At 52.3% G+C, this 12752-nt stretch overlaps 1 pseudogene; it reads right to left on the reverse strand.

Annotated features, from left to right (window-relative positions):
* Nucleotides 1–482: 482 nt before the first annotated feature.
* LOC148525587 (uncharacterized) lies at nucleotides 483–5612 on the reverse strand (annotated as a pseudogene).
* Between the last annotated feature and the right edge of the window lie 7140 nt (nucleotides 5613–12752).

The raw sequence follows: 12752 nt of genomic DNA on the forward strand, positions 1-12752 counted from the left end.
ATGGAGACACAGAAATCCAGCACACAGTAAGCAGGGTTATATCATTACAGTCCACTCAGGGTTCAGCAAAGTCTTCTCCAGCTGCTGTATATCTCCTCCCTACCTGGACAGCAATGGCAGCTGTAACAGGGCACACAGAGCTGCTATATATCTAAAGACACTGAGAGGGGACAACACCCCAACCTCCAGAGTCACACAGTACTCACACACTAACCCTCAATTCCCCTTACTGCCCCACCCTACTTCCCTCTTTCTCTCTCATTGGTGGGCCCTGGTGTCAGTCTTTCCAGAGAGGAAGGAGGAGGGCTTTGTAACAGGAACACTCCCTTGCTGTCTGCTGCTGGCAAACTTCCTGTATGAGACATGCAGACTGAGGGCTTCAATTTAAGAACACAGAACTGGGTCATGGGGTTAACTCTTTTCAACATGCAGGCAAGTCCTAGAAGTCCCTTTCCCTTGTCTCCTCAAATACCTCCCCCTTCTTAAATCGAGGAGACAGACATGGTCCCAATGTTGGAGTCCTGAATGTCGACTCGGCCCAAGGGTCTGCGAAGCTTGATATTTGTTTCCTCACATCTGGATAGCCCGTCAGCATTGTGATGTTCTCGTCCCTTTTTGTGAGAAATGGAAAAGTTGAAACTTTGTAACGCCAGACTCCACCTCAACAATCAACCATTTTCCCCCGAAGTTCTATTTAGCCAATACAACGGGTTATGGTCAGTGACAACAGTAAATTCCTTCCCGTAAAGATATGGTTGTAGCTTCTTTAAGGCCCAGACTATGGCTAGACATTCTTTTTCAATAGTGGCGTAGGCTATCTCTCGGTCAGCTAGTTTACGGGATAGATACACGATTGGATGTTCTCTACCGTCTTCTCCCACTTGACTCAACACTGCCCCAAGTCCACACCCTGATGCGTCTGTCTGCACAATAAACTTTCTGTTGTAGTCAGGGGCAGCCAACACTGGGGCTCGAGTCAGCAAGTCTTTTAAGGTATTGAAAGCTTGCTCACATTCAACAGTCCATTCAATATTTCGAGCATATCTCTTTTTGGTCAAGTCTGTCAGAGCCTTGGCCACGGTGCTGTAATGTGGTATAAATTTCCTCTAATAGCCAGCGACTCCAAGGAACGCCCGCACTTGTTTTTGGTTGACAGGTTGGGGCCACTTGGCAATAGCCTCCACCTTTGCCGGATCAGGTCTGATAGCACCTCCTCCGACCCGATGTCCTAGGTACTGAACCTCAGCCATCCCCATCTGACACTTATCTGGGCGTATGGTGAGTCCAACCTGTCTAATCCTCTTCAGCACTTCTGTCACCTGAATTAAATGCTCCTCCCAGGTATGGCTGAAGATGGCAATGTCATCTAAGCAGGCTTGGGAAAAGTCTTGACACCCCTCCAGGAGGTCATTAACCATTCGCTGGAATGTGGCAGGGGCGTTCTTCAGCCCAAAAGACATGGTAGTCCACTCAAAGAGTCCTTCTGGTGTGATGAAGCCAGAACGCTCCTGTGCCTCTTTGGTAAGTGGGATTTGCCAGTAGCCTTTGCTCAAGTCCAGTGTTGAGACAAACTCAGCCCCTCCAATCCAATCCAGTAGCTCATCAACACGGGGCATAGGGTAAGCATCAGTGGTGGAGACTTTGTTCAATTTGCGATAGTCCACACAAAACCATGTGGTCCCATCTTTCTTGGGAACCAACACAACCCCAGCAACCCATGGGCTTTTAGATGGCACTATGGGCCTGATTCAGAGCCGTTCGCTATTTGCGGTCGTTCGTTCAAAAACAAGGGGTGGCTATTCAAATGATCAGTTCGCAAATTGCAGTCTGTTCACACCTCTAAGTCTGAATGAGCGAGCAAAACATACACTCGTTTATTTGTTAAAAACGACCCCTGGCCGCACGCACCATACGTCATGTCCGCTATTTATTAGATTAATCGAGTACATCGACCAGCGTATGAACTGCTCGCTATTCTTGTGGTTGGTTTTTGCTACCACAATCTTGCGAGCAGTTCTGGCTATAAAATAACCCAGTGACGTGGTCAATGACGCTGCTGTATTAATTATGCACACCCATAAAACGCCCGTTTTGACCTTTAAGCACGCCTGCGTTCGGATCTCCACTCACCATTTTCAAGCACCTTCCCCTGTTACCACCCACATACGCCTCATTCTGTCACTCAAAATAGCAGGCATTCGCTATATTGCGAGCACATGAATTTCGGCCGCACTGACTGGTTCGCGCATGCGTATAACGATCCGTACGCATGCGCAGATGTAAGAACATCGCTCGGAACGAGCGTACTGCCGCTAGCGAGTGGCTCTGAATGAGGGCCTATAACCCACAAAGCTAGCATCTCCTCGATCTCAGCCTTTACCTGCCTCATAACACCCGGAGTCATCCGGTAAGTGACTTGTCGGATGGGCCTAGCACTCCCAGTGTCCACATGGTGGGCAGTCAGATGAGTTCGACCAGGTAGACAAGAAAACTGGGCCTGTTCAGCCTCTAAGATCCTCCACATCTCCTGCTGCTGGGCTGCATTCAACTGTTGTCCCACCTGGACTGATTCCACTCCTTTCTTCTCTTTAGCAATGGATCAGTTTCTGGTGTCTCCATTGGAGGACAACATACCGCCATTGTTACTACTTGACAATCACCATGGGCCTTAATTCGATTTATATGCAAGGTGCGTAGGTACTTCCCTCCCTTATCCAGGGCAATCACGTAATTGACCGGTCCGGTGCACCTTACCACGGTATACGGTCCTTCCCACGTGGTCTGCAGTTTGTTTCTTTACACTGGGATAAGTGTGGGCGTCATACCATTCCTTTTGTCTCTCTTGTGATTCCCTGAGATGCTCTTGGGTTAACTGTAGCAATCTTCTCATGCGTTTCCGCATATTCTCTACATATTGTAAAATGGGCTGCTGGTGTTCTTGGAAAGTTCCCTCCCAGCTCTCTTTGACCAGGCCTAGAGGCCCCCGCACTTTCCGGCCGTACAAAAGTTCAAATGGGGAATATCCAGTAGATGCCTGTGGGACTTCCCGATAAGCGAATAGAAGCTGTTGAAGGGCTCTCTCCCAGTCCCTCCCCTCGACCTGCACGTAAGCTTGTAGAAGTCTTTTTAGCGTTCCATTGAAACGTTCAGAGTCCGTTCGTCTGTGGATGATAAGATGGTCCGAAGAGGTCGAACCCCCCACTTTTCCACAGGGTTTGCATTAGTTCACCTTGGAATTGGGGCCCTTGATCTGTGACAACTTTCTGCGGGTATCCAAGCCGAATGAAAATGTCCATCAATGCTTGCACAATGTGTTCTGTGTCAATAGATGATAGGGCCACAGCCTTAGGATAGCGTGTAGCAAAGTCCACCAGTGTTAGGATGTACTTCTTTCCCGTATGACTGGGATTAGCTAATGGTCCAACTAGGTCTATGGCAACACGGGCAAAGGGTTCCCCTATAATAGGTAATGGGTGCAGAGGAGCTTTTCACTGGGGCTTCCCCAGTCTCTGGCAGGTATCGCAGGTGTCTCGATACTGCTTAACGTCTCTAGAGATCCGTGGCCAGAAGAAATTCTGCAACAATTGGGCCAGTGTTTTCCAGGTGCCAAAATGCCCAGCCACTGGAATGTCATGAGCAAGGGCTAGTAATTGTGTTCTGTACGGTGTAGGTACCACCAACTGTTTAGTAGGCATGACTGTTTCCTGTCCAGATTGAAGAATGACCACTCGGTACAGCACTTCCTCTTACCAAACTATCTTGCTCCCATCGGCTGTTTCCAACCCCAGGTCGGCTGCGCTCCTTAATTTACTTAGGGAAGGATCTGTCCATTGGGCCTGTCGAAACTCGCTCTGGTCCACCTCCCCCAAGTCTATCTCTGAAGTACTGGACAAGGGACTGGAATCACTCACCATTGTGGTCGGGGTAGGTTGGTTCTGTTCTGTATCTGTCACCTGGGTCACTGCTCTTTGGGTTTGGCTCCGGGTCACCACTTGAACGAAGCATGTCACCAGTCCCTGTCCCAGATCATTCCCGTGAATGACCTTGGCTGGTAGCCCCTTGAGTACTCCGACCTCCACGATTCCTTGATCGGCTCCCCAGTTGAGATGTATCTTGGCAACGGGAATATCGGTATGTTGTCCCCCGGGGGTGGCAATTCATACATACTGTCCAGGAATCACCCGGCAGGTGGGAATCAGGTCTGGCTCAATCAATATGAGTGAGGCCCCAGACTCTCGAAGGCCCTGTACCCGCTGGTCCTCTACCAACACAGGCTGTAAGTGCCCCTGCATATTCTGAGGAGTTGCCTGCTCCTCCCCTAGAACCAGGTCTACAATATACACCCCATCCATCATCTCTGCTGCATCTGACTGGATGACCTCCTCGCAATAATCCTCCATGGGGTAACATACCACAGAGACTGGGGCCGGTCTAGCCTCAGGGAATGGCCCTCGCGTGTGTGGACATTCCCTCAACAAGTGTCCTGGTTGATTGCAGCGATAACACTTACAAGGTTCTGGGTTAGCCACTTTGAATCTGGATGGTTGATAAGAGATGCTTTTGATAGGGCCTCCTTTGCTACTATCATTCATGCGTGGTTCTCTGTTGGGGAGCTTCTCCACTCGTGGGGCTCTTGTACCACCTGTTGCATTGAAGACTCTCCATTCGGGACGGTTAGCTATATATTCATCAGCCCATTCTGCAGCTTGTTCAGGTGTGCTGGGCTTCCGGTCTGCGATCCACTCCTGTACAGCTGGTGCCATCTTAATCATTAGTTGTTCTACTACAATTAGGTTGACAATCTGCTCCACAGTAGAGGCCTGTCTACCCTCGAGCCATTTTCCACAGGCTTGGCGTAGCTGACTGGCAAACTCTTGGTAGGAAGCAGTCCCACTTTTGCTCAGTGTCCTGAATTTGAGACGATAAGATTCTGCAGTGATCTGGAACTTAGCCAGCAATGCCTTCTTTATACAGGTGTAGACTCCACATTCCTGGGGAGTTAGAGCCCTGTAGGCTTCCAGAGCCCTACCAGTGAGACTTGGCCCCAAGTACTTGGGCCATTCAGCTGGCTCTATCCCGTGCACTCCCATGAGATTCACAAAGATCTGGAGGTGAGTGTCAATGTAGGTTTCATTCTCTCGAAATGTGGGAACATCCTTAATTCCCAAGTGCCGCTTCTCTTGTTCAGCCCCTCTGGGCGACAGCACAGTTTCGCTGCTAGTAGGGATTTGTACCCCTAATATTGCTTGGATCACTCCAGCTCTCTCTTGTGTAGTTACACTTTCACCTAGCGCCCCCAGCCAGCTCTGTAGTAGTGCAGGAGTAGCGGTGGTTGACTCGGGTAACTGACTGGAAGAAGTGCTTCCACTGCCTGTCGGTCCTTCTTCATCATCACTTAGGTGGTCGGGATCCTCTGGGTGTGCACGATCCCACTCCAACAACCGCAGTACCAGCATCTCCCGGGTGTCAGTCCCATTATAAGCAATTCCCTTCATCCTGCAAAATCCTTGCAGGTGCGGTTTCCGGGCTGTCCGGTAAAACTTCTCCTGCTCTCTCATGACGTTTTCAATTTGGCCGCCGGTTGCAACTCCTGACTGACTCTCCATGCTGATATTCTCTGGTGTTAGTGTTGCTTCTACTCACTCCCCTGGAATTACTGCAGTAACTGTGTGACGTCCCACCGCTGCCGCCAAATGTGAGGATACCGGGTGACCTGGGTATCCTGGGGTTCAGGGATCACACAGTGGAGCAGGTTATAATGAAGGAATGATGAACTTTATTCATGGAGACACAGAACTCCAGCAAACAGTAAGCAGAGTTATATCATTACAGTCCAGTCAGCAGGGTTCAGCAAAGTCTTTTCCAGCTGCTGTATATCTCCTCCCTACCTGGACAGCAATATGCAGACTGAGGGCTTCAATTTAAGAACACAGAACTGGGTCATTGGGTTAACTCTTTTCAACATGCAGGCAAGTCCTAGAAGTCATTTTCCCTTGTCTCCTCACATATAGTACCTGACAAAAGGACGCTGTGTGCCTATATAGTACCTGACCGCTGTGACACTGTGTGCCCATAAAGTACCTGACCCGTATGACGCTGTGTGCCCATATAGTACCTGACCCCTGTGATGCTGTGTGCCCTTATAGCACCTGACCGCTGTGATGCTGTGTGCCCATATAGTACCTGGCCCCTATGACGCTGTGTGCCCATATAGTACCTGGCCCCTATGACGCTGTGTGCCCATATAGTACCTGGCCCCTATGACGCTGTGTGCCCATATAGTACCTGGCCCCTATGACGCTGTGTGCCCATATAGTACCTGGCCCCTATGGCGCTGTGTGCCTATATAGTACCAGACCCCTGTGATGCTGTGTGCTTATATAGTACCTGACTGCTGTGATGCTGTGTGCCCATATAGTACCTGACCACTATGACGCTTTGTGCCCATATAGTACCTAACTCCTCTTCCCTGTCACCCTGTGTGCCCATATAGTACCTGAGCCCTATGATGCTGTATGCCCATATAGTACCTGACCCCTATGACGCTGTATGCCCATATAGTACCTGACCCCTATGACGCTGTGTGCCCATATAGTACCTGACCGCTATGATGCTGTGTGCCCATATAGTACCTGACTCCTCTTCCCTCTCACCCTGTGTGCCCATATGGTACCTGACCCCTATGACGCTGTGTGCAGATATAGTACCTGACCGCTATGATACTGTGTGCCCATATAGTACCTGACTCCTCTTCCCTGTCACCCTGTGTGCCCATATAGTACCTGACCCCTGTGATGCTGTGTGCCCTTATAGTACCTGACCGCTGTGACGCTGTGTGCCCATATAGTACCTGACCGCTATGACGCTGTGTGCCCATATAGTACCTGACCGCTATGATGCTGTGTGCCCACATAGTACCTGACCCCTGTGATGCTGTGTGCCCTTATAGTACCTGACCGCTGTGACTGACCAGGTGTGTCTGACCATTTAAACACTGTTTCGTGTGCGTGCATAAATTATCCATTGTGTTCTCCTGCGCAGTATGAGAGCTGCAGTGATTGCGGCTGGTCAGACCTACCTTACATGCTGTGTGACTGCCCGATGTGCATCCATGTTGGACGACGTCGTACGGATATGAGAAGACAGCAGTGGGCGTCCCTATGCTGGGCTGTGCTTACACTGTACGGATATGAGAAGGCAGCGGTGGGCGTCCCTATGCTGGGCTGTGCTTACACTGTACGGATATGAGAAGGCAGCAGTGGGTGTCCCTATGCTGGGCTGTGCTTACGCTATACAGATATGAGAAGGCAGCAGTGGGTGTCCCTATGCCTGGCTGTGCTTACACTGTACGGATATAAGGAGGCAGCAGTGGGCGTCCCTATGCTGGGCTGCGCTTACGCTATACAGATATGAGAAGGCAGCAGTGGGCGTCCCTCTGCTGGGCTGTGCTTACGCTATACAGATATGAGAAGGCAGCAGTGGGTGTACCTATGCTGGGCTGTGCTTACGCTGTACGGACATGAGGAGGCAGCAGTGGGCGTCCCTATGCTGGGCTGTGGTTACGCTGTACGGATATGAGAAGGCAGCAGTGGGCGTCCCTATGCTGGGCTGTGATTACGCTGTACAGATATGAGAAGGCAGCAGTGGACGTCCCTATGCTGGGCTGTGTGATTACACTGTACAGATATGAGAAGGCAGCAGTGGGCGTCCCTATGCTGGGCTGTGCTTACACTGTACGGATATGAGAAGGCAGCAGTGGACGTCCCTATGCTGGGCTGTGCTTACACTGTACAGATATGAGAAGGCTGCAGTGGACGTCCCTATGCTGGGCTGTGTGATTACACTGTACAGATATGAGAAGGCAGCAGTGGGCGTCCCTATGCTGGGCTGTGCTTACACTGTACGGATATGAGAAGGCAGCAGTGGACGTCCCTATGCAGGGCTGTGATTACACTGTACAGATATGAGAAGGCAGCAGTGGGCGTCCCTATGCTGGGCTGTGCTTACACTGTACGGATATGAGGAGGCAGCAGTGGGCGTCCCTATGCTGGGCTGTGCTTACACTGTACAGATATGAGAAGGCAGCAGTGGGTGTCCCTATGCTGGGCTGTGCTTACACTGTTCAGATGTGAGGAGGCTGCAGTGGGCGTCCCTATGCTGGGCTGTGCTTACACTGTACGGATATGAGAAGACAGCAGTGGGCGTCCCTATGCTGGGCTGTGCTTACACTGTACGGATATGAGGAGGCAGCAGTGGGCGTCCCTATGCTGGGCTGTGCTTACCCTGTACAGATATGAGGAGGCTGCAGTGGGCGTCCCTATGCTGGGCTGTGCTTACGCTGTACGGATATGAGAAGGCAGCAGTGGGTGTCCCTATGCTGGGCTGTGCTTACTCTGTACGGATATGAGAAGACAGCAGTGGGCGTCCCTATGCTGGGCTGTGCTTACACTGTACGGATATGAGGAGGCAGCAGTGGGCGTCCCTATGCTGGGCTGTGCTTACACTGTTCAGATGTGAGGAGGCTGCAGTGGGTGTCCCTATGCTGGGCTGTGCTTACACTGTTCAGATGTGAGGAGGCTGCAGTGGGTGTCCCTATGCTGGGCTGTGTGGGGAAGCGTTTTAGTTGGACAGACAAGTTGGACGGTTGGTCATTTGAATGGTTGGAAGAAAGTTGGTTTGATGTGTGGCCTGCTACAGTCCGGGTTGTAAGGATATCCCATGCTGAAGCACAGGTGACTTAATTAGCACCTCAGTCACTTTGATTACACCATATGTGCACAAGCATGGCTATCCTAAAAACAAGGAATGCTAGGGTGCCGTGCCTTGAGGACCGAGTTCTGTAAACCCTGCGCTAAGGGAAAGGAATCTGCTATGAAAACGTTCAGAGTTTGTTCATAAAAGATCAATAATATATACTTCTAGATCGCCATCAGTCACCAGGCTACCGGCACGTATAGGCCATCAGCAGGGAGACTGCCAATCATCAAACTACAAAAGGCCTAGGACAAACTAATTGGAAAAAAGCTAAATTTCCATCTTACGATCCAGAAGCACAAAGGTGATCACAAATATCAATGTGTACACTGACAATACATCTTTATGATGTACCCGGATGGCACGCCAGATGCTGTAGAACTACACATTCCAGCTTACCCTGCTACTGCTTTGCTGTGAGGGCATTACGGGTTTGCTGTAGAATCCCTTCCCTTTGTCCCTAATGTTTGGCAGCTATTAATCTGATTAAATGGAAAAACTAGAACTATTTCTAGCTCTCCCCAACCTCTTCATTTTATACCTTTTGCTTTGCTCTTTGCTCAAGAACAAAATCACCAATAGCAACCATGTATCCACCGGAGATATATAAGATAGAACTGTGAGTTAAGCTGAGTGCCCACTACGCGGTCCATTGCACAATATATTTTTCCGACGTGGATCGGAGCGATATATCGTGCGGATCACATGATATATTGTTCTGTCGCGGGGCAATATATCGTGCAGATCACATAGTGTGTACACCCGATCGCGCGTGCCCGTGGATCGTTCATCACATCGTCCCATCTGCTGTGCAGCACAGCTGATGGGATGATGCGATGAACGACACCGTGCAAAGGAGAACTACACATCGCGCCGTCACCCTCTGCACCGCGCTGTCGTTGGCAGGGGCTGGCTGGCAACTTTTAGCCTGGGGGGCAAATGCATGCAGGCGGCCCTGGCAGAGGAGTAGCGTGTAGCCAGGGTGTCCGGAGAATATGCGTGCTACGGCGCCGCCCCCCCTCAAGTGTTCCAGGGAGGAGACGGGTCCATATGGGATTAATGTAAGGTGACAATAAAGATCAGGGGCAGCCCCCTGTCGTAGTGCCCATATGCAATGCCCCCGTGTGCCACAGGAGAGAACACCCTTATGCAGTGCCCCTAATAGTTGTACCCCCTATGCAGTGCCCCTTATATAGTGCCCCCAGTAGCAGTCCACCCCCCATGCAGTACCCCCAATAGTGGTAACCTTTATGCAATACCCCTTAAATAGTGGCCCCAGTTGTAATCTCCCCCCTATGCAGTACCCCCAGTATTGCCCTTTATATAGAGCCCCCAGCAGTGGTCCCTTGATGCAGTGCCCCCAGTAGTAGTCCCCTCCCCCTACGTAGTGCCCCTAGGAGTAGTCCCCTCCCCCCTATGCAGTGCCCCCAATAGTAGTCCCCTCCCCCCTATGCAGTGCCCCTAGTAGTAGTCCCCTCCCCTTGTAGTGCCCCCAGTAGTAGTAGCTCCCCCTTGTAGTGCCCCCAGTAGTAGTAGTCCCCCCCTTTGTAGTGCCCCCAGTAGTAGTAGTCCCCCCCTTTGTAGTGCCCCCAGTAGTAGTAGCCCCCCCTTTGTAGTGCCCCTAGTAGTAGTAGTCCCCCCCTTTGTAGTGCCCCCAGTAGTAGTCTCCCCCCTTTGTAGTGCCCCCAGTAGTAGTAGTCCCCCCCTTGTAGTGCCCCCAGTAGTAGTCCCCCCCTTGTAGTGTCCCCAATAGTAGTAGTCCCCTGTAGTAGTAGTCCCCCACCCCCCTTGTAGTGCCCCCAGTAGTAGTAGTCCCCTTGTAGTGCCCCCAGTATTAGTAGTCCCCTGTAGAAGTAGTCCTCCACCCCCCTTGTAGTGCCCCCAGTAGTAGTAGTCCCCTTGTAGTGCCCCCAGTATTAGTAGTCCCAAGTAGTAGTAGTCCCCTGCCCCTTGTAGTGCCCCCAGTAGTAGTAGTCCCCACTTGTAGTGCCCCCAGTAGTAGTAGTCCCCTTGTAGTGCCCCCAGTATCAGTAGTCCCCAGTAGTAGTCCCCTCCCCCTTGTAGTGCCCCCAGTAGTAGTAGTCCTCACTTGTAGTGCCCCCAGTAGTAGTAGTCCCCTACTTGTAGTGCCCCCAGTAGTAGTAGTCCCCCATCCCCCTTGTAGTGTCCCCAGTAGTAGTAGTCCCCACTTTGTAGTGCCCCCAGTAGTGCCAGACCCCCCCCCCAGTAGACACACGTAATATAAAAACAAAACAAAAAAAAAACACTTACCTGAATCCCCGCTCCCGCCGTCGCCATCCACTCCTCCGTCTGTCCTTCCCGGGCCGGGCCGCTCTGCATTATGGGAGAGATGTCATATGACGTCATGACGCCTCTCCCATTGCCCACTGCGGGAGCCGGAAGATGGAGCGGCTCCTGCAGTGGGCGCAGCAGCAGCTAATGAGAGTCTGACAGACTCTCATTGGCTGCTGATCAAACACACAGCTGCCGGAGCCGGCGGCTGTGTGTTTGTCACTTGTGTAGCGCTGACCGAACTCCGTCCGGTCAGCGCTACACAAGCGGGGCAGTCTGTGTCACAGTGACACAGACAGTACCGGCCCGCGGCCCGCATGACGCTGCGGTCCGGGGGGCACATGGCACCCTGCCCCCCGGCCCAGCCCGCCACTGGTCATTGGGTACACACATTATGTAGTGTGTACCCAGCATTATATATTATTTCAGTGCACAATCAATGCTATTATTTACCCAAATTTTATATTTAAGATTAGTTTTGGATGGGTGCGTCTTTGCCTCATTACTACAGTTACTTAGGGGTCTATTTACTAAGCAGTGTTAGGAGACAGAGCATACATGCCAACACTCCCGCATCCTGCGGGAATCTCCTGTTTTACCCACCAGTCTCCCGCTGCCCCGCAAAGCCCTCCCAATCCCCCGGAATCCCTGAGCACCGTCTTAAATCCAGACCGCGCATGCTTGATCCCAGCGTCGACAGGGGCGGAGCTTGACGCGACCATGCAAAATAGGTCGGCCACGCACCGCAGGTCCGTAGGCAGCGCTGGCCGTCCAACCAGCTGTGCCTGTGGGTGGCCCAAGTAAGGCAGCAGTGTGTCTCCTGTGGCAGCAGAGGCGGCGGATCCCTCCCCCCCTCCCCCCTGCACGTTTGGAGCCTGGGTAGTAAGACATGGAGAAGGAGTGATGGGGGAGCTGGCTGGGTGCAGAGAGAAGCTCTTGTCTGATGGGAAGATTCCTGTGCAGTGGCGGCTGGGTCCTGGAGCTCAGTGGAGTGGCTGGAGGAGGACAAGTGCATGGTCCCAAGGTGAGTGTTTGTGATTCTACCCCAGCAGCTCCATGGCACTGTCCTGTATGTGTGTGGGGTGAGGGGAGCTGGCACCAAGCTTGCCTACCCTCCCGATTTGGCCGGGAGCCTCCCGATTTTCAGGTGCCGCTCCCGGCCCCCCGGAAAGGCAGGCAAGCCTCCCGGAAGTCTCCGACCCTCCCCACCTCCCCCCTGAAAAAAACAGAAATACCCGCAGCGGGGGGCCTGGTGACACGATTCGCGCAGAATCGCGTCATTGTGGCCCCGCCCCCTGCTTCACAATGCCGAAAATCACGGCATTGCGAAGAGGGGGCGGAGTCACGATGGCGCGATCGTGCGGCCCCGCCCCCAGTGTGACACAAAATGGCCGCTCCGCCCCAATGGCCGGCCCCGCCCCCCGCTATTAGCCAACAATCAGCTCCTTCCCGGAAGGCTGGAGCTGATTGTCGGCAAGTATGGCTGGCACTGACCCGTGTGTGTGTGGGGTGAGGGGGAGCTGGCACTAACCCCTGCGTATGTGGGGTAAGTGGGGCTGGCACTAACCCCTGTGTGTGTGTGTGTGTGTGTGGTGAGGGGGGATGGCACTAGCCCCTGTGTATGTGTGTGTGTGTGGTGAAGGGGGATGGCACTAACCCTTGTGTGTGAGGTGAGGCGGGCTGGCACTAACCCCTGTGTATGTGTG

Source organism: Taudactylus pleione, unplaced genomic scaffold (genome assembly GCF_031769625.1).
Source record: "Taudactylus pleione unplaced genomic scaffold, aTauple2 ptg000103l, whole genome shotgun sequence".
Lineage (NCBI taxonomy): Eukaryota > Metazoa > Chordata > Amphibia > Anura > Myobatrachidae > Taudactylus > Taudactylus pleione.